The following is a 22,401-nucleotide window of genomic DNA, read 5'->3' as shown; positions in this document are numbered from 1 at the left end:
TCAGGATTTACTGTATTAATAATACTTAATGTATCAAGATCCTCTTATTGTGATTAACACCAGACACAAAATGGCATTGGCTCATGAGCATGACTTGTAATTTTCAAAGCACAACAGATAGTTGAGATTATTCCAAGTTTTATTTAAAAACTAAATCATACATGTAAAAACACAAAACAAAACAAGTTTAAGCAAATTCACAATGTCAGCGAATGAGTGTGTGTACGTATGTACCCTATGCACACTATACTGTTTTTTTTTTCATCTTTTCACCCACCTGTGGTGTTTGCGTATGGTAACACTGCATCCTTGCTTTAAATACTTACGCCACCCCGAAAAGGCAGCTTACATTCAACAATAATAACAATATCCTATTTCGAATATTAACTGTATAATTCGCATACAGTAAATTATTAAATGACTTTTCAGTTGTAAATATACACCCAGATATCCTTTTATTTACCTAAAACTTAAACATAGCGTAACTATCTAAAGCCCAAGATGCAGTGTTACCAAACGCAAACACCACAGGCGGATTGCACAGATAGAAAAAAACAGAGTATAGTGAGTTTACCTTTTTGGGTTGTAAAAATAATAAAAAAATCATAAGCATAACAAAAAACAAACCAAGCTCTAGCAGATCCAACATCTACCTAGCCCTCTTCACCCATACGACAATGTATCCCAAACCCACCACCCCCCCAAAACCCCCAAGGCAGGGGAAATTGCTCCCTAGCTCCACCCACCTCCCAAAACAACCCCTTCTCTGAGTGAGTTCTGCTACACAGCCTTACTGGCCCTTCTCTCCCACAGCTCCCAGCCACATGACAACCCCCTTCCCCACACTGGAAACTTCTCGTGGCCTCCCCTACCCCTCAGAACTCTCCACTTCCCAGAACCGTTTTAGTCTATTTATGAGTGTGGGCAGTTTTAAAAAAATTTTCATGAGGCTGTGCAGCATTGCCAACCCTAGGAGAATAGTTTTTTCAGCCATAGTCCAGATGAGCCAGAGATAATGTCGAGTTCTGGATGATGGCGATCTGGATAATTGAAGAATTATCATATCTAGATTTTCACATTTTATCAATTCCAATTCAGCCAATACTGCACTGTTTATTTTCTGTATCACATCAAATCTAACTGTATTTACCAACATCTCCTATGTTACATCCCAATGTTGTCCTATGATATTATAAGGCCTGCACTGCAGCCACAAGTTTCACTGAATTTTTACTTGCAAGAAAGTAGCTTAGATTATAGCTATTGGTGATGGAGCAATTGCTTCATCTCTATCTGAATTCTGATTCACATGGTAGGTCCATATTTCCAGCAGTTTGCACTGAGGGTGCTCAGACACACAAGGAATGTAACGTAACTCGCCTAATTTACCTAGGTACATATTTAAATTTTCCAAAGTATAATTGATCTAGTGATTCTGATTTAAACAAATTTTCTGGTGATTTTGATCTCTATTTTCAATTTGAAATATATTTAGATATTTGCTTGTAATTTCATAAGGCTTAAGGTCAAGAACAATATTGTACTCTAGAAGTGATGATTCTTGAGAGTGATGTAAACTTTTGTCAGGAAGATTAACATAATTTCTTATCAGGAAGGATTTCAGGAAGTCTGAATGGTTCTTTCTGCACAATTTAGAAAGTCGTGTTTTTTCTCTTTTATAACTGAAGATACTGATTTATTTTGTGGCTGTTCTCAATGACTATTTGTCTGTTGGACTGGATTTGTTTTAAAACTGCCTTAACAATATAATACCAGAGCCTTTAATCTTTCGACTAAGGGACTTATCAATCACAGTTACCCTTGTCACATCTAATTTGTTGTGCTGTTTCAAATTCTAAAATAATCTGTCCAGGAATCCCAGGAGGGACTCCGGTCCCTAGAGAGTGCTGCCACAAAAAAATTCTTTATTGCTATTATATCTCACAAACTGCTTCTCCAGGAAATCCACTTGGATAAAATATTAACCATCTGTCCATCAAAACCGACCAAACCAAACCAAACTGGATGACCTTTGTCTTTCAAATACTGACATCCTTCAAATAATAAAGCTAATGTAAATAATATTCAGTGCCAGCTAAGTTCAACTTATCATCATTTAGACACATCAGGACAGAAAGGGGAAAAACAAATAGGTAAAAGTAAAGACAGCCCTAGTTACCATATTTCCTGGCATTGAAAGATGCACTCCACTTTTGACTAGCAAATTTTTTATTAGAAAATGTACAAATGTAAATCCTATTAACTAGTATTTATAGTCTGCATTTTTCTTTTGCAGTATATAGACACAGTAAGTTTACACAAAGCCTTAAAGGAGGTATCCATGGTAAGATTACAACTGCCTTCAGGAAGGTACCCGTGGTAAGATTACAACTATGTTAAAATATTCAAAATCAGTAATTCAGTGTTGACATATCAGCAGAGTACAAAATTTGAACAGATCTCCAAAAAACCCTTAAACGACTATTGGACGTATTTAACGTCAACAAAAATTGTCTGTGCTTAACCCTCTTACGCTGAAGCGGTAAAAAAAAAATTGTCTCCCGTGTGCCGGAGGTGTTTCAGAGTGAGCGCGGAAGCGGAAAAATTTTTTTTGTTCAAAAAATCACAGCGCGATTAGTTTTCAAGATTAAGAGTTCATTTTTGGCTCCTTTTTTGTCATTGGCTGAAGTTTAGTATGCAACCATCAGAAATGAAAAAAATTATCATTATCATATATAAATAATGCGATATATGATAGCGCAAAAACGAAATTTCATATATAATTGTATTCAAATCGCGCTGTGCGCAAAACCGTTAAAGGTAACAAGTTACTTTTTTTTTCGTTGTAATTTACACTAAATTGCAATCATTTTGGTATATAACACATTGTAAAACGATAAAAGCAACACAGAGAAAATATTATCACAAAATAATGCATGAATTCGTAACGAGCGGATGTAAACAAATATTTTTTTTTCAAAAATTCACCATAAATCTAAATATTGTTCTAGAGACTTCCAATTTCTTTCAAAATGAAGACAAATGATTGAATATTACTATACTGTAAGAGCATTAGCTTACAATTGCAGTTTTCGACCATATCTGACGAGTTAAACTTAACCGAATGTCGAATTTTTTTATATATATATTTTTTATATGCAATTATTTCGGAAATAAGAAAAACTACAACCTTCAACTATTTTTAGTTTTATTCTACATGAAATTGTGCACATTTTCATATATAAAACTTTATGAAATGCCTAATATGAAACGGAGCAAATATTCCGAGAATGGTACGTACGCATTTCGGAGATTTGTGGCGGAGAATCCGCGCTCGGAGGGAAGGAAAGATTTTTTTAAAAATTCACCTTAAATCTAAATATTTTGCTAGAGACTTCCAATTTGTTTCAAGATGAAGATAAATGACTGAATATTACTAGACTGTAAGAGTTTTAGCTTACAATTGCGTTTTTCGACCATTTCGGTAGTCAAAGTTGACCCAACGTGGTTTTTTTTCTATTTATCGTGATTTATATGCAAACATTTCAAAAATGAGAAAAGCTACAACCTTCAATTATTTTTTGTTGTATTCTAAATGAAATTTCACACATTTTCATATATAAAACTTTATGTAACGGCTAATTTAAAATGGTGCAAACATTACCACAATCGCACGTATGATTTTTTCGGAAGAGTTACCGCGCGGACGTAAAGAAAATGCTATTTTTTCATAAATTCACCATAAATCGAAATATTGTGCTAGAGACTTCCAATTTGTTGCAAAATGAAGGTAAATGCTTGAATATTACTAGAATATAAGCGTTTTAGCTTACAATTGTGATTTTCGACCATTTCGGTAGAGTCAAAGTTGACCGAAGGTTGAAATTTTGGCAATTATCGTTATTTATATGAAAATATCTCAAAACTGATAAAAGCTACAACCATGGGTTGTTTTAGATGTATTGTGCATGAAATTGCGCACATTTCCATATATAAAACTTTATATAACGGCTAATTTTAAAATGGTCCAAACATTACCACAATCGCATGTATGATTTTTTTCGGAAGAGTTACCGCGCGGACGTAAGGAAAAAGTTTTTTCATAAATTCACCATAAATCGAAATATTGTGCTAGAGACTTCCAATTTGTTGCAAAATGAAGGTAAATGCTTGAATATTACTAGAATATAAGCGTTTTAGCTTACAATTGCGTTTTTCGACCATTTCGGTAGAGTTAAAGTTGACCAAAGGTTGAAATTTTGGCAATTATCGTTATTTATATGAAAATATCTCAAAACTGATAAAAGCTACAATCATAAGTATTTTATTGTTGTATTCTACATAAAAATGCGCACATTTTCATATATAATACTTCATGTATCGGCTAATTTACAATGGTACAAAAATTATGTCAAAGTGACAAAATAATTTCAGAGATGTGTCACAGATACTTTTTAGTGCGGCAAGAGAGAAATTCGCGCTTGCGTGCCTGCGTAACGATTGTAAACAAAACACCTTGATCCGTGAACTCCCAGCATCCCCCAAGGCGCGTGATTCAAAAGTTTTAGGCTGGTAGGCCTATAAGTATTTTTCCGCGAATTTTAAAAAAACTTTTGTAAGTCGACGTAAAATACGTCCAGTCGGCACACGGGAGACAAAAAATGTCGACGTAAAATACGTCCAGTCGGCGTAAGAGGGTTATTTGACGTAAAATACGTCGATGCTAAAAAATGTTTTTTAAATATTCGCGGAAAAAGAGTTATAGGCCTACTTAGCAAAAAATTTGGAATCACGTGCCTTGAGGGATGCTGGGAGTTCACGGATATAGCTGTTGTTTTATTTACAACGTTACTCAGGCACTGCAAATTTCTTTCTTCTCGCACTAAAAAGAATAAGCGACACATCTCAGAAATTATTTTGTCACTGTTGTAATTTTTACACCATTCTATATTACCATTACATAAAATTTTATATATGAAAATGTGCGCAATTTCATGTAGAATACAACAAAAAAGAACCAATGGTTGTAACTTTTATCAGTTTTAAAATATTTTCATATAATTAACGATAAGTACCAAAACTTCAACCTTTGGTCAACTTTGACTTGACAGAAATGGTTGTAAAACGCAATTGTAAGCTAAAACTCTTACCATCTAGTAATATTCAATCATTTAACTTCATTTTGCAACAAACTGGATGTCTCTAGCACAATATGACAATTTGTCGAAAATTGCATTTTTCCTAACTATACAAACCTGAGGTCCTTTAACAATAGGAAGGTAACTAGCGGCAGCTGGGACGGTCGTAAGCTTCGAACAAGGGGAGAACGGTAGTTAACTGCTTGTCCGATCGTGCGCGCGGGCGGTGAAGAATCACTTTTGCTTTAGGCCCATGCAAAAAGTTGCAGAGTGAGGGGTGGCATGAGGTGGGACTATATGTAAAGGACCTCAGGTTTGTATAGTTAGGAAAAATGCAATTTTCGACAAATTGTCATTTGTTCCGATACGTAATACAAACCCTCGGTCCTTTAACAATAGGAAGACTCACTTCTTGGTGGGAGGAATCTGAGTCTTTTTGGTGAACAGACTGGTGTTCGTCCAACCCTGGAGTGCCTCCCTGGTCGTAAGAGCAAGGGAGGGATCCAAACCTCTGTCCGATTGATCGGGGTGTGCACCGCAGGATCAATGGTCAGACCTCTGGGCCAAGTACTAAGAGAGAGGCAAGCGTATCTCTTCGTACCAGCAAGCAAGAACTTGTTCCTGTTTGCAAGAGACAATCATAAAATGATGGGTTTGTCTCAAATTGGCATCCACTTCCTCCCCCTTGTTGGAGGAAGTGGTGGATATTACTCCTATCCCTACTGAAAGGGATAGGATGGTGCTCTATTGAGTAGCTCACCTGCATCTCGTCCTTACCCAGCAGGGTGACGACCGTGTCCCTCTACCCAGAGGTAGAGGGGAGGAAAAGATGGGAAGAGGAGCCAGTCACACTCTCATTCCTCATCCATTCTTACGGTCACACCAGGACTCGATGCTGTTCAGCCTGCGAGGGTCTGGGTTAACTACACAACGTGTTGAGCAACCATACCCGGTTCCCAGGAAAAAGATCCAAGGAACTGTGGGCAATATCCCGAAGGTAGAAGGAGGTGCATGGCGGTCCGGTTGGACCAGGCGCCTGCCTTCATTACCTGCGCCACGGAGAAGTTCTTGCGGAACGCGAGAGAATGATGAAGAGGCGTCCACACTCATCCTGGGTGTCGAGTTTCTTCAGACAGCTCCGTCGCGCCTTCACAGGACAAAGCAGCATAGCCTTCGTATCGGAGGCGGTGAAGTCCATTAGGGAGGGTATTGTGAAGGACTCGAACCAATCGTCAGTTACCGAAGGGTTCTGAGTCTTCGCTACGAAGATCGGTACGAAATCGAGCATCACAAATCCCCATCCCTTTGTGCTTGACTTCTCGAGAGAAGTCATGCAGTTACCTAAGACGAAAAGAAGGGGATAGTCATATGACCTATCCCTCTTCTCGACTTTGGTTATGTACAGTACTCATACTGACAAGCTATTAAGACGAAGTAATGATTGCTCTGGAACAACCGAACTAAGTCCACAGCATAGTTCGTAACTGACTCGGGCGCTCTGACAGCTGCCGACTGACTGGTTTGGAATCAGTAGAGGCAAGTTGTCCAAGCATCCGGGTAAGTCATGTGACCTTCGCCCTTTAAAGAGTTATGCTGAGAGACTAAACAAATAAAATATTTGTTAGTCACCGATGCCGGACGGCGCGGCGATGATTCTCTTAATGCATAAGCTCAAAAGGCGAAAGTCAATTGCCTTCAAAAGACCGAGGTCCCTGATGGCAAGAAAATCTCATAGACGTTGAATCTCAGCTTAAGGAGAAACAACACTATGTGACGTTGAAGACGAAGGTAGGCAATGAATGCAACCTACGTCTTCTAGCTGAATCGAGAGAAGGAATCTCAAGATTCTAAACCTGTGCTTACAAATGACTGAAAACGCTAACCGCCATTTCATTGCTGTCCGTTGTGCAATGAAAGCGGGGCGTTCTTCAGTAATGAAACACAGGGGAGAGCCGCCTGAAGAACTGCTTCTCATGGGCTGAACGTTTGGAAGTAGAGCTGGCAGGTGTGGGATGTCTTTCAATACATCTGCTAATCCGGGGTGAACAATGAACAATTGCACACCTCCGAATACAAGATATTTTGAGGACAAACTCAGATTCCGCAAAAATCATTCGCATTATCGATATACGATGCAGCAAGAGACTATTACAGAATTCTGTTACCGTGCGGTAAACAGAAAGATGAGAGTCGAAAAGATATCTCTGTTTAAAATTCTCGCAATACCAAAGACGATGAATACTAACGTCACAGCAGTAGATGGTCATTCATGTATGCGAGAATCCCCGTTAATCAGAGACTTAAGTCCGTGATTGTTGGGCAGAGATACGGTTGGTATTCAATCAAAGCAGGTGAGAAAGACTTAACCAACCGTCCATCTCAAAGCGGCAGCTGTACTGAAATGCCTCGGGCAATTCAATACACAGTAGCTGTCGCTGACACTCGTCATTCTGAGTGCCAAGTAATCCTTTCCACGAAGGAATGCGTTCGGCTAGAACCACCGAGCATAAAAAGATATGCTCGAGCAATTATATTTATGCGAAATGAATTTCGGTAAATATAAAAGCTTAAATGGTGTTGTTGTGACAACACCATAAGTATATAAAATTGAAACTGGAAACTCCTGGGAGGTTGCAGGCAACCCGAGTTGCAGTTCAATTAGAATACTTTTCGTCTAAGTCGCAATCCGCCGTAGAATAACCAGGATATGCGCCTACCCCTCGGACCATTCAACTGCTTAGCAGAATCATGTCGCGAGGTTAATATACGTAGTATATTTGTAGGATTCTGAACAACGATCTCCATCCTAAATTCTTTCCTTCAAGAAAACAAAATAAGGATTGGAGATCGACCACCTTCGGTCTCTATCAAAGAGAGTGAAGAAGTCTTCCTCGAAGGAAAGCTTCAATGGTGAACAGAATACTAAGACGATAGTTCAAGCCAAACTGGATATTCCCGTCCGTTCTTCTCTATTCCAGGTTGGTCGCCTACTGTGAGATAGTCTTCTTTCAGCAGCAGTCTTCTTCCTAATGCTAGAAATTCCAGGAATTCGAGCATAGGCGAGGTTTCCCGATTATCGTGTAACATATCGGGGATTCTCGTCTCGCTCACTTTGGACCGTGGTCTCGCCTAAGTGTTTGGGGATCGTAAGAAACTCTAACACTCTGAATGCGCTAGAAATTCCGTAGAATTCTAAGCAGTCTGCGAAACCCCCACCGAATTCGTCAAACGATATCGGCTGGTGGTCCTCTCGATTCCCGTAGAAATCGAGAATGGGGCAGGATCCCTCCTCAACGACCGGGGCTTACGTCAGGTAGGACCCGAAGGTCCCCCCGGTAGCGCAGTGCCCAACGTGGAATCCTACAGAGAAATCTCTGTAGGATCCCTCCCCTTTCCCTCGTAGCCGTAAGGAGAGAATGGGGGAGGAATTGGATACTCGCTCGCCTTCCCAGTGGAACTAGCAGTTGGAGAAGAGTAGGAGCAGCCATCGCCTTGCGTCGATGGCCACTCAGAGTCTGGGAAAACGTATCGTCAGGAGAAAACGTTTTCCCCGAGGAGGGTTACGAACTCTCACTGTAGGTAAGGGTCTGCCGCCACTGTGAACGTCGTCTGGGTGGGGCTGATCGACACCTGACAGGAGAGAGCCGATACCGTCCTCCGACTCATTCCAGTCCTCGTCGAGGTCGAAACCTCTCAGGAGGACCGAAGGAGTATTTAAATACGGTGTCCGAAGACAGTAGAAACGCCGCTGTCGCAGTAGAGGAGGTGGAAGTAGCTTGATCGACCGGCCAGAACTGAGAGAGCCTTCTTGTCCGGAGACGAGAGACTCTGGTTCAAGACAGGATCGGCAAGCTCCGATCGCGGCAAACCCACCGTCGGTTTGGGTTCCCTCTCGGGCCCCAAAACGACTCGAGCAGAGACATGGGCTCTGCTGGTGGGAGCGGCGATCCTTCCCCCAGGTCGTTGTGCTGACGAATCAGTGCAATAACCTGGGCAAAGTTACTCTGAATCTCGGAAGTTACAGCGTCTTGAGGAGTAGGACCATCCAGTCCCTCCAACAAGAGCAGCTCCCAGGACCCTCCTCCTTCAGCAGAAGGACCAGCAACAGATCCCCGACAGTTGCCTCCAATCACTTGCGCGTACGTCCTGGTTGGTCCTAAGACCATACCTGGCACGTGCGGCGTCGTGACGGGATCGTGAGCGGCGCATCTCTCACGATCACTCTATATACCTCGCTCTTCCTGGCGTATGCCGAGGAAGTTGAAGGTATCGGAGGGAGACAGACTGACGCTACCCCCCTCCCCCTCTCTGAAAACTGTCGCCTCCAATCACTTGCGCGTACGTCCTGGTTGGTCCTAAGACCATACGTGGCACGTGCGGCGTCGTGAAGGGATCGTGAGCGGCGCACCTCTCACGATCACTCCTAGCTACCTCGCTCTTCCCGGTGTAGCCCGAGGAAGTTGAAGGTAGTGGAGAGACAGACCTGACGCTCCCCCCCGCTCGCTGGCAGGACCAGCGTACGTGGGGGGCTGCAGCCGATCACCAACCGCGCGGTGGGGATCGATCTGCAGGCCTGGCCGTGCCGCTCACCTGTGGCGAGCGGCTTGACTGAGCACGTCGACCCCGGTCCCGTGCGTCAGACGAGCTGCTGCTGGTCACCGTATCCGCCCGGTCCCTGTGGGAGCGGCGGTCAGGTGACCTGCAGAGCTCACTTTCGCGGTGAGACCGGTGAGCGTCCTCGCGGCACGTCAAACCGCTGGTACCAGCCGAGGCTGGTACCGTCGGTCGAGGGGACCTGGGGGACCCCTTCCCAGCCTCAACCCGTGGCCGGTCAGAGACCGTCACGTCCACCCGAGGTACCGGCTGGTCGCTACGAGAGCGGCCGCTGGCCTGGCGAGAGTCACCTGAGCGGCTCTCGACAGTCTTCTGCTCCGTGCCTCGGTCATGACGCTGAGCGAACTCAGGCGTCTTAACTTTGGCTGCACGGTCACCCGAAGGAGACCGTACACTCGGAACTTCTCGGCGGACGATAACCGAGCCGGTACCTTGGCTTAGCATCAAAGAGCTGCCAAGACCAGGCGAGGGTGTACCAGCGGTAGCCAGCACAGCCCTTGGTCCCCGTCTTCTTCTTCTTCTCAGAAGGGGAGACGGGCCCCGTTCCCGAAGGAACAGGAGGACCAGCAGAAGAACCCCCCCGTCACACCGGAGTGTGACAAGCCCTTCGAAGTTCCCGAAGGAGTCTTCTTAGGGGGAATACCAAAACCCGGTTACCCAGCTGGTCCGCTGCGAGAGCGGCCGCTGGCCTCGGCGAGAGTCACCTGAGCGGTTCTCGCCAGCCTTCTGCTCCGTGCCGTGGTCTTGGCGCCGAGCGAACTCTGGCGCCGAAACTTTGGCTGCACGGTCTCCCGAGGGAGAGCGTACACTCGGGATCTCCCGCGAACGAGAGACCGAGCCGGAACCTGGCGTAGCGGCATCGCCGCTAGCACCAGGCGAGGAAGTACCAGAGCTAACCGATACTCCTCTGGTCCCCGTCTATCTCTTCCTACGGAAGGGGAGACGGGCCCCGCTCCCGAAGGAGCAGGAGGACCAGCAGAAGGACCCCCCGTCCCACCGAGGTGGGACGGGCCCTTAGAAGTTCCCGAAGGAGACTTCTTAGGGGGGGGAGGCAGCCTTCTTCTTCTTCGGCTTATGGGCCTTAGAAGTCGAAGGGAAGAGGCAGCAACAGACGAAGACGAAGATGACACCTTCCTCTTCTTCGTCAGCTCACGCACGACAGTCGTCAGGTCCTCCATCCAGGCCGGAGTCGGGCCTATTGCCGAAGCAACACGGCCCGACTGCACCTGTCCGGAAGGACCTGGGACTGGGAAGACACACCATGGGCAGGACCAGCATGGACAGGCGCAGGAACCAGGAGCGACAGGAACAACAACCAGCTCAGGATCGGCAGGACTGCAGCGGCAGCGGTAAACACAGAAGGGACAGCCAAGCCAGTAGCGGGAACCACATCAGAGACAGGTACGGCAGGCCCAGCCATCGCCTCGTAGAATCATCGGCAGCCAGCGGGAACCTGGTACTGGCGGCCGGTCCAGGGGCGAGCTGCTGGAACAGCGGAAGTCTGGGGCAGGCAACACGAAGAAAACACAGGCGGCGGCGGCATACCCCTCCTCGGTACGGCGGCGACCGGCCCTAGAAGCGGCAGACGGCGTCACCGACACAGCATGGGGAGTGTAGACCAGCGGGGGGAAGCAGCATAAGCGGCAGTGAAGGTTGTAGTGGAGACCACTCCAAGGTCACCGCCCCAGACCTCGCTAGACGCTGCAGCAGATCGTGGATGCTAGGCACGCCCTGCAGCCGCAGTGGCCCATACCTGTCCAAGGTCGTCTCCCACGGATGTAGCACCTGCGGTAGCACAGACAGATTAGTAAGAGGGGTTCCCTCACGCACGGGGGGGGAGGACATGCCCCACCCCGAACGGAAGGAAGACCCCAAAAACAAAAATACGAGGAATCTGAGCGGGGGGGCAGGAAAGAAGACGAAGAATCGGATACCAAGGGAGTCGCGGGAGAGCTTTCCGACGACTTCCTGGCAGACCTTCGCTTCCCCTACCCCCGCACAGCAGTGAAAAGTAATATGAAAATGAAACAGAATACTGCACTTGCGATTCACTTCATAGAACTTAAAGGGGGAAAGATCAATTCCCGGGTAAGAGCGGAAACTTGATCCATAATAATATGATGCTATCATAAATATATATGAAAATGAACAATACTGCACTTGCTATTTTCACTTTCACAGCAATAAATCGTAAGGATTAATTCCCGGGTAAGAGCGGAAATTGATCCAAAATTAAATTTGATGCAATTAATAAATGAAAATGAAAAGAAAACTGCATTGCGAATCCACTTTCATTGCATTCTATTCATACAAAATAAGAGGTTCGTGCTGAGCGCAATCAAGCTCTCGGCAACGAACGCACAGGGCAAAAATATAATGAAAAAGAGTACTTACATCTTTCAATTACACACTTTCGCCCAAAATACATGACTCGGCGCGAGTGCGCCCGCCCTCGGCACCGAGACATAATTCAAGGGTTCAATTCATGAAAAGAGCGGAAATCGCCGTCTCTACGGCGATAGCTCCATGTTGATTCATAATTAAGTAATGAAAATGAAAACAGTGTACTTACAGTTTCATTTTCAAGTCAAACAAACCATTAGTAGAAAACACAATATAAACAAAGCATACGACGATGAAGCGGGCAGAGAGCGATGACGAACACGTCCTTCACACCCGCGGCCGAAAGCAAAAGTGATTCTTCACCTCTCGGGCGCGCGGGCGCGCGCACGATCGGACAAGCAGTTAACTACCGTTCTCCCCTTGTTTGAAGCTTACGACCGTCCCAGCTGCCGCTAGTTACCTTCCTATTGGTAAAGGACCGAGGGTTTGTATTACGTATCGGAACAAAATCCAATTTATGGTGAATTTTTGAAAAAAACTTTTTCCTTACGTCCGTGATGTAACTCAGCCGAAAAAATCAGAAATTCTTTCGTCGGATTGTCGTAATGTTTGCACCGTTTTATATTAGCCATTATATAAAGTTTTATATATGGAAATGTGTGCAATTTCATGTAGAATATAACAAAAAACAATCCATAGTTGTAGCTTTTATCAGTTTTGAAATATTTTCATATAAATAACGATAAGTGCCAAAATTTCAACCTTTGGTCAACTTTGACTCAACCGAAATGGTTGAAAAACGCAATTGTAAGCTAAAACTCTTACATTCTAGTAATATTCAATAATTTATCTTCTGCAAGAAATTGGAAGTCTCTAGCACAATATTTCGATTTATGGTGAATTTTTGAAGAAAACTTTTTCCTTACGTCCTCGCGGTAACTCTACCGGAAAAATCAGAAAATTCTTTCGTCGGATTGTCGTAATGTTTGCACCGTTTTATATTAGCCGTTACATAAAGATTTATATATGAAATGTGCACAATTTCATGTAGAATACAACAATAAACAACCCATGGTTGTAGCTTTTATAAGTTTTGAAATATTTTCATATAAATAACGATAAGTGCCAAATTTCAACCTTTGGTCAACTTTGACTTGACCGAAATGATTCAAAAACGCAATTGTAAGCTAAAACTCTTACATTCTAGTAACATTCAATAATTTACCTTCATTTTGCAAGAAATTGAAAGTCTCTAGCACAATATTTTGATTTATGGTGAATTTTAAAAAAAAACTTTTTCCTTACGTCTGCATGGTAACTCTACCGAAAAAAATCAGAAACTCTTTCGTCGGATTGTCGTAATGTTTGCACCGTTTTATATTAGCCGTTACATAAAGTTTTAGTTATGAAAATGTGTGCAATTTTATGTAGAATACAACAAAAAACAATCCATAGTTGTAGCTTTTATCAGTTTTGAAATATTTTCATATAAATAACGATAAGTGCCAAATTTCAACCTTCGGTCAACTTTGACTCGACCGAAATGGTCGAAAACTGCAATTGTAAGCTAAAACTCTTACATTCTAATATAATAAAACGTATTCAATCATTTACCTTCATTTTGCAACAAATTGGAAGTGTCTAACACAATATTTTGATTTATGGTGAATTTTTGAAAAAACTTTTTCCATACGTCTGCGCGGTAACTCTGCCGAAAAATTCAGAAATTCTTTTGTTGCATTGTCGTAATGTTTGCACCATTTTATATTAACCGTTATATAAAGTTTTATATATGAAAATATGTGCAATTTCATGTAGAATACAATAAAAAATAACTCATGGTTGTAGCTTTTATCAGTTTTGAAATATTTTCATATAAATAACGATAAATAGAAAAAATTTGACCCTCAGTCAATTTTAACTCAACAGAAATGGTCAAAAACTGCAATTATAAGCTACAACACTTACAGTCTAGTAATATTCAATCAATTACCATTATTTTGCAACAAGCCGGAAGTCTCTAGCACAATATTTCAATTTATGGGGAATTTTTGGAAAAAACTTGTTTTTACGTCCGTGCGTTACGAATTCATTCATCATATTATGATAATATTTTCTCTGTGTTGCTTTGATCATTTTACAATTTGTTATATACCAAAATTATCGCAATTTAGTGTACAATACAAAAAAAAATAATTAACTCATTAGCTTTAATTGTTTTGCTCATAGCACAATTTGTATACAATATATATGAAAATTTTTTTTGCACTGTCATATATTCCAATATTTATATATGATAATATTTTTTATCATTTCTTATGGTTGCATACTAAACTTCAGGCTAAGAAAAGAAGAAGAAGAAGAAGAAGAAGAAGAAGAAGAAGAAGAAGAAGAAGAAGAAGAAGAAGAAGAAGAAGAACTCTTATCTTGAAAACTAAGCATGCTGTGATTTAAAAAAAAAAAAAATTTCCGCTTCGGCGCTCACTCCCGAACGCCGCCGGCATACAGGAGACACTTTTGGAACTACCGGGTCGGCGTTTAAGGGATAACATACATGGTATAAACTGCCCAGCTGTTACTTAGTAAATTTCCTTGTCCAATAGTTAGTGTATGCATTTGGATGAGTTACAGATGTTGCCATATTTCAAGGTTTTGATAGGACTGGCTGGAGTTTTATGCAATTTTCTATCTCAGAAAAATGAATATGTATATGAAATGTTAGAATTTTATAACATTTTATTAGTTTTCATACAATTCAGTTTTCAAAACCTTAAAATATTTTGCACAAACATGACATCACAAAATAACCAAAATGAAAAAAGAAAAAGAAAATAAAAATACTGCCTGTACATAATAAAGAGAAAGAAAAAAGTTTCAGTCTGTGTATGTCAAAGCAAAGCTTTTCATTTTTACACATTTGAAATCAGTAAAACTGTATTATGGCATCACACAAAAAGATCGAAGTATTTCGTGTATTAATCTTCTGAGTTTCTGAAACCCTTTTTACATAGCCTTGTTTTATGCCTTTTAATATTCCTGAAAATTAAATATTCTGTTTAAGACTCCGGAAAACAATCATTACCTTTGCCTGATGTTGCTTGCTGAACAGAATACACTTCATCACACAACACCTGAACACAACCAAAATCACAATTTTTGGAATTAACTTGTTTTTTCCTGACTATACAAACCTGAGGTCATTTACAGAAGGAAATATTTTCGGCGTAGCCGGAATTACGGCTCTTAAATTCTTGAACAAGGTGGTTAGTCAGTAACTACTGTGTGGCAGGTGGGTAGGCTAGCCTGCCAGGATGTAAACACTCCACTTTGCCTTTTGGCCCGGGTTCAGATTGAGGGGTGGCATGAGGTGGGCATGTATGTAAAGGACCTCAGGTTTGTATAGTTAGGAAAAATCCAATTTACTTCCAAAAATTGTGATTTGTTCCTACATGATATACTACAAACCCTCGGTCCTTTACTTAAGGAAGGCTCACTGATTGGTGGGAGGAATCTGAGTGAGCCTCTAGAACTGACTGGAGTTCTACACACCTAGGCTACTCCTCCTGGTCATAAGAGTGAGGAGGAGTGCCCTGCCTCTGACAACTTGATTGGAGTATAGGAGCTGCATGATCAAAAGAGTCCTTCTTCTGGGCCTTTTCGAAATGAGTGAGGAATCGTAACTCATCCGAAAATGGGCTATGAAGAATATTTAGTCGGAAGCATTAATGCAAAGTTCTGGGAAGGGTTTGCATTATTGCCAGTCTCTTTCCTTCCCTTGCTAGAGGAAGGAGCGGGATTGCTTCTATGATTCTGATAAGAAACATAAAAAGGATGCTCTATATGTAAGCTTACCGCATCAATTACCTGACCAGCCAGTGTAAGATCGAGTCCTATCCTCAACCTGAAAGAAGAGGAGTGGAAGGACGAGGTGGGGAAAGTGGAGAGGCCAGTCACTCTCGCATCCTTCTTACTTCTATAACTGCACACCATAGGCGAGATGCAACTTCTCCTCTTGAAGGAGCCGAGTAAGCAAACACAACCTGCAAGTATCCACCACCGGTCCAAGGAAATGAGGTTCCAAGGACCTGTAGGCAGGCCCAAAGGGAAAGATAAATAAGGTCACAATGAGACCTTATCTATCTTCCTGTCCGACATATTCTTCAAATTGATGACAAGTACCCATCCAGTGGACTATCCAACTGCAGAGAAGTCTCTCACAGTCTTGTAATATTCCGCAGTGGATAAAGACACCGACACTCCATGGTGGGTGTCGATCCTTATGGGTACAGTAACATGCCAATAGGACAAAGTAATGACTGATCTGGATCAACCAATACAAAGTCCACAGCGTAGCTCATGACGATCTCGGACTCTTCAACAGCTGCTGACTGACTGTGCTCAGTGTGAGGCGAGCAGTCATGCATCCAAGACTTAGTTACATGACACTCGCCTATTGAAGGGTTATGCCGAGAAACCATACAAATCGTCTATCTTGTTCGCCAACGATGTTGGGAGACAAGATGATGATTCTCTCAAGGCATACGTCCATCAGACGATAATCAATTGCCTTCTAGAGACCGAGGTCCCTGATGGCAAGACAGAAGTTCTCATAGTAGTTGAATCTCAACTAAGGAGAAACAATACTATATGCCAGTGAAAGACTAAGGTGAATGCGGACCTACGTCTTCACAGCTGAATCGAGAGAAATAAACTCTCAAGATTCTGAACACAGAAAAAGTCCCGTCAATGACACCAAACAGTTAAGACGGCTTTAATCCCTGTTGTTTTACAGACGACTGAAAACGCTAAACCACTATTTCATTGCTGTTCGGTGAGAAGTCTGAGTTAGCAATGAAAGCAAAGCATCTTTCAGTAATGGAAACACAGGGATTGTACTGCCTGAAGAACCGCTTCTCATGGGCTGGATCAAGGAGGACATTTCTATTACTTTGAAAGTAAAGCTAGGGTGAACAAAGAATAATTGCACACCTTCGAATTACGAGATGTATTTAGAAGACAAACTCAGATTGTCTGAAGAAACCATTCTGCGTCATTGCAGCGGCAGGTGCGATGAAGCGGAAGACTAGGCTACAGACTTCTGTTACTGTGAAGTAAACAGAAAGATGATAATGAGTCTAGTGAGATATCTCTGTCTGAAAATTCTCGCAACAGCAAAAGGCGATGCAAGAGATGGTCCTACACATAAGCGAGAATTCCAGCCAACCAGAGACCTAAGTCTGTGATTGCCGGGCAGAGATTCGATTCGGTAGTCAATCATCGCAGAGGAGGAGACACAATGCCCGACCGAACATCTCGGAGAGCCAGCCGCACTGGCTGAGGCGGCAGGTGCAGCGCCGTACACCACTAGCTCTCGCTAACTTGTCATCCTGAGTTGCCAGGTAATCCATTCCATGAAGGAATGCGTTCGGCTAGAACCATCGAGTGCAAGAAAAATACACTCAAGGATTTGCATTTTAACCAAAAAGGGAGGGAAGAAAACCGTCTTATTCAGTAAATGCAAACGCTGTGGTGGTGTTGTTGTAAACAATGCCACTAGTATCTAAAAATCAAAACCAGTAACTCTTGGGAGGCTTGCAAGGCAGTCCCAAGTTGCAGTTCAATTGAGAGAAGATACTATTCGTCTCGGTCACATACCCATAGAGTTAACTACAGTTATGTGCCTACTACTCTGACAATTCAGCTGATATCAGAAGCATGTCATGAGAGAAATATACGTAGTATATTCGTAGGTTCCTGTACATCGACCTCCAGCCTAAATTCTCTTCCACTCGCAGAACAAGAATAAGGACTGGAAGCAGACCTCCTTCATTCTCTAATGAAGAGAGCGAAGGTGAAGTTTTCCTGAAGGAAGACTTCTACGGTGATAACAGGATACTGAAGACGACTAGTTCAAGCCAAACTGGATGTTCCCAAAACAGTAGCACTGGAGAGGCATTCACTCTCGGTGCAATCCATCCTGAATGGACTGACGTCTGTTTGGTAAGATCCTGGGATTGAACCAAAAACATGGTCTCTCGGGTTCGAATTCCGAGGAGTAAACACCACTGAATTCCTCTAATTTCCTTTTTCATTCTGGTATAACCAAGATGTAAGAAAAAAAAGAGAGGAGGATTGACTGTTATTGCCCGTTCAATCCCTGGGCGGACCGTGTACTGAGGTGACGGACCATCAGGTCCATCCAGGCCAAGCCCCTCCCGAGATATTCTTCCTTCAGCAGCAGTACTTCCTTCTAACGCTAGAATTTCCAGGAATTAATGGCTTAGCGAGACTCCCAAGTTCATAATAACATTTACTGGGAATGTCTCTCTCGACCATGTTTGAAAATTACAGGAAAACCAAAACACTCCTGAGACGCCAGAAATTCCAAGGAATTCAAGCATTAGGCGAGATTCCCGATTATTGTAGTAACAATTATCAGGAATTCTCGTCTCGCCCATTCTGGACCGTGGTCTCACCCAAGTGTTTGCAGATCGTAGAAGACAAAACACTCAGAAAGTGCTCGAAATTACGAAAATTATAAGTGCTCGGCGAAACCCCCCGAATTTCGTCAGACAATCATCGGGTGGTGGTCCTCCTGATTCCCGTAGAAATCAAGGAGGAATGGGCAAGATCCTTCCTCAACGTCCAGTAAGATCCGAAGGTCCCTCCAGGAACGCAGTCCCCGATGCTGAATCCTACAAAGAACGCTCTGCAGGATCCCTCCCATTCACGTCGCCCCTCCCGGCGTAGCCATAGGAAGAGAGGGAATGGGAGAGGAAGACTGGACGCTCTCGCTCGACTTGCCAGCAGAACTAGCAGCTGGAGGAGCAAGTCACGGGCAGCCATCAACCTGCAGTGATGGCCGCTCCGAGAGTCTAGGAAAATGTTACCATCTGAAGAAAACATTTTCCTGAGGAGGGTTACGAAACTCATATTGTAGGCGAAACGTCTGCCGCCACCGTGACCATCGTCTGGGTGGGGCTGAGTGTGCACCTGACAGGAGAGAGCCGATACCGTCCTCCAATGCGTCCCAGTCCTCGAGGCCGAAACCTCTCAAGAGGACCGAAAGGAGGAGCCCACACCGGTCTCTGTGTGCTCGGTCCAGCAGGACCGTCACGTGAACAGCGGTGATAGTCACTCCATGAGTCTAGGAAAGCGTCATCGTCTTCACCAACCCCCACAATCTCCTCCAACCACTTGAGCGTATGATCTATTTGGTCCCAAGACCGAACCAGGCTCGTGGCCGGACCGTAAGAAGTGCATTCATCACGGTCACTCCTGTTCGCTTCGTTCCTCCCGGTGTAGCCCGAGGAGGTTGAAGGGACAGGTGAGGGGGACCTAACGCTCCTACCCTGCCTACTAGCAGAACCAGTAGGCTGGGAGGACTGCAGGCGATCGCCAACCCGCGGTGGTGATTGAGCTGCAGGTCTGGACCAGCGGTCTCCTTGTGGAGAAGTGCTGGACCGAGGATGGTAGCATCGGTCTTGAGCATCAGGAGAGCTGCTACGAGTGCTCCTACCCTGCCTACCAGCAGAACCGGTAGGCTGGGAGGACTGCAAGCGATCACCAACCCACGGTGGCGATCGAGCTACAGGTCTGGACCAGCGGGACCTAGGGACCTCTTCCCAGCCTTGCCACGTGAACGGTCTAGTGGGAACATCATATCAACCCTGGGTACTGGACGATCACCGCGCGAGCGATCGCCGGTCTGGTGAGTCACCTGAGCGAGTCTTACCATCCTTCCGCTCCGTGCCTGGGTCCTGACGGCGAGCGTACTCAGCAGTCTGTACCTTCACCGGTAATCGTACACTCAGTGACACTCAGGTGACGCTCGCGAGCGAGTGGCCGAGACAGTTCCCGATCCAGAGGTGGAACCTCTGGAACCAGGAGAGGGGGTACCAGCGGTGGCTGGTACCTCCACAGTCCCAATCTTCTTCCCTGAGGAAGGAGAGACAGGCTCCATTCCCGGAGGAATGGGAGGACCAGTGGAAGACCCACCTGTCTCACCGGAGTGAGACAGACCCTTAGAAGTTCCTGTGCGAGACTTCTTGGGGGGGGGGGGGGGGCAAAGCCACCCTCTTCCTCGGTTGGGGGGCCTTAGAAGTCGAAGGGGAAGAGGCGGCAGAAGACGACGACGACACCTTCCTCATCTTCTTCGCCAACTTCCTCAGGACGGCAGAAGGTTCTCCCATCCAGGAAGGGGCTGTGGCGGCTGCCGAAACAGCAGGCCCCAGCGCGACCTGGGAAGGGGGACGACCTGAAAGCAAAACTCTCACATGGCAGGTGAAGTGTCTGCCACCACCGAGACTGGTCAGTCGCGCGAACGTGACCGTCGTCTGGGTGGGGCTGAGCGTGCACCTAACAGGAGACAGCCGATACCATCCTCCAACTAATCAAAGTCCTCATCGAGGCTGAAACCTCTCAAGAGGACTGGATGGGCAGCCTCCACCAGTCTCTGCGTGGATGGTTCCGCGGGAACGTCTTGTCAACCCTGGGTACTGGACGATCGCTGAGCGAGCGATTGCCGGTCTGGAGAGTCACCTGAGCGACTCTTACCATCCTTCCGCTCCGTGCCTGGGTCCTGATGGTGAGCATACTCAACAGTCTGGACCTTGGCTGCACGGTCACCTGTGCGAGCGGCCGAGACGGTTCCTGGTCCTGAGGTGGAACCTCTAGAGCCGGGAGAGAAGGCACCAGCGGTGGCTGGTACCTCCATGGTCCCCGTCTTCTTCTTTCCCGAGGAAGGAGAGACGAGCCCCATTCCTGGAGGAACGGGAGTACCATAGGAAGACCCACCTGTCTCACCGGAGCGAGACAGACCCTTAGAAGTTCCATGATGAGACTTCTTAGGGGGGGAGACCACCTTCTCTTCTACAGCAAAGAGCCTTAGGAGTAGAAGGGGGTGGAGACATGAAAACATGATGATCTCGAAGAGGAGGATGACGACACTTGACGAGCTCTCTTCCTCTTCGATTCCTCCAAAATCTGCCAGACTTCTACCACAGGAATAGACAAACATCACAGGGGAGCAGCGAAAGCTTCGTTCAGTGACATAACTCCAGGGTAGTAGTGGTAAATGAATACGATTACCAGCAGGGGATTAGTACACATACTCGAGGATCGGTATCACAACATGCTACAAGTCACAGGTACAATTCCAAGGTTAGGATAACCAATACTGCTGTAAACACAATCACCACTGTTAGTCTGTAAAATAAAGAAAAAAATTAAAGTGAAAAGGATACTCCTCTCGCATCCAAGGGCACTGCCTTCTGAAGTAAGAGGAGATCCCCCAACACCAACACCACACGCCCCCTCTTCTACCTTCGTCCAATAGTAAGTGAAAGGATGAAGGAGAAGAGAAATTACCATAAAAATAAAAACAAGGACAAACCTCTGAAGTTCCCCTCAGTAACTTCCAAGCGTAAGCCTAATTTTTGGATAAATACATGTCTCGTTACAGGATCAATATCACTCACGTTAAATACATATCTCGTCCTCCCGTTAAAGGGCGAAAGAATGTAAATAATATGTTGGTATACCTTTGCCGCCGACTCTTAACACAAAGTAGAAAGGCGGCTATAAAGGCTATCACAAAAAGTGGGTTTGTATATTAATTGAATTTAATATTGATATCAAACACCGTATGTACATATTTATTTAAAAAACAAAAATAAACCAGAGAGATCGGGTAAAAATGATCAACGACCAGTCAGCAAGAGCTCACAAACACACGTCTTCATCGGAAGACGGCCGAAAGCAAAGTGGAGTGTTTACATCCGGGCAGGCTAGTTACTGCCTAACCACCTTGTTCAAGAATTTAATGGCTGTAATTCCAGCTACACTGAAAGTAATTCCTTATGTAAAGGACCAAGGGTTTGAATATCATGTAGGAACAAACCAATGGTTCATGTGAGTTTCATTATGATTGTCTTGCTAGGCTTAAGTTAGATTTGCCCGTAAACCTTTTAGCATCGGTACCCAAATCTGAATTTTGTCAGTTAATAATAATCCCAAGTCATGGCCAATTGAGATGAGTGAATATAATGGTACATGTGCTGATATACAACAGACAAGTTACTATAGGCCATTGACTCGTCTGCCATAGTCTGCCAATATGGGTCTGAATCTTTGTGATTAGGCTACATATATTTTTCTGCTTTTATGATACTTTTGTTTATCTACTAATTTTAAGGATAATTTATATACTTCACTCAGGAGGTTATGTATAGGAATTCTGATTATACTGTTTAGCAAAAGATGACCTTCCTCTGGGGTTAGGATAGGCCTATGGAAAGCTAAACCT

The 22,401-nt window shown here is 44.2% G+C and overlaps 1 protein-coding gene across 1 annotated transcript in view; it reads right to left on the bottom strand.

Moving 5' to 3' along the window:
* Nucleotides 1-22,401, bottom strand: part of LOC135217133 (CCR4-NOT transcription complex subunit 10-A-like) — a gene marked incomplete in the record, with an annotated part of 352,258 nt that overhangs the window by 158,676 nt on the left and 171,181 nt on the right.

This window comes from Macrobrachium nipponense, chromosome 19 (genome assembly GCF_015104395.2).
Source record: "Macrobrachium nipponense isolate FS-2020 chromosome 19, ASM1510439v2, whole genome shotgun sequence".
NCBI classification, from domain to species: Eukaryota; Metazoa; Arthropoda; class Malacostraca; order Decapoda; family Palaemonidae; genus Macrobrachium; species Macrobrachium nipponense.
This window is presented reverse-complemented; position numbering and strand designations above follow the sequence as displayed.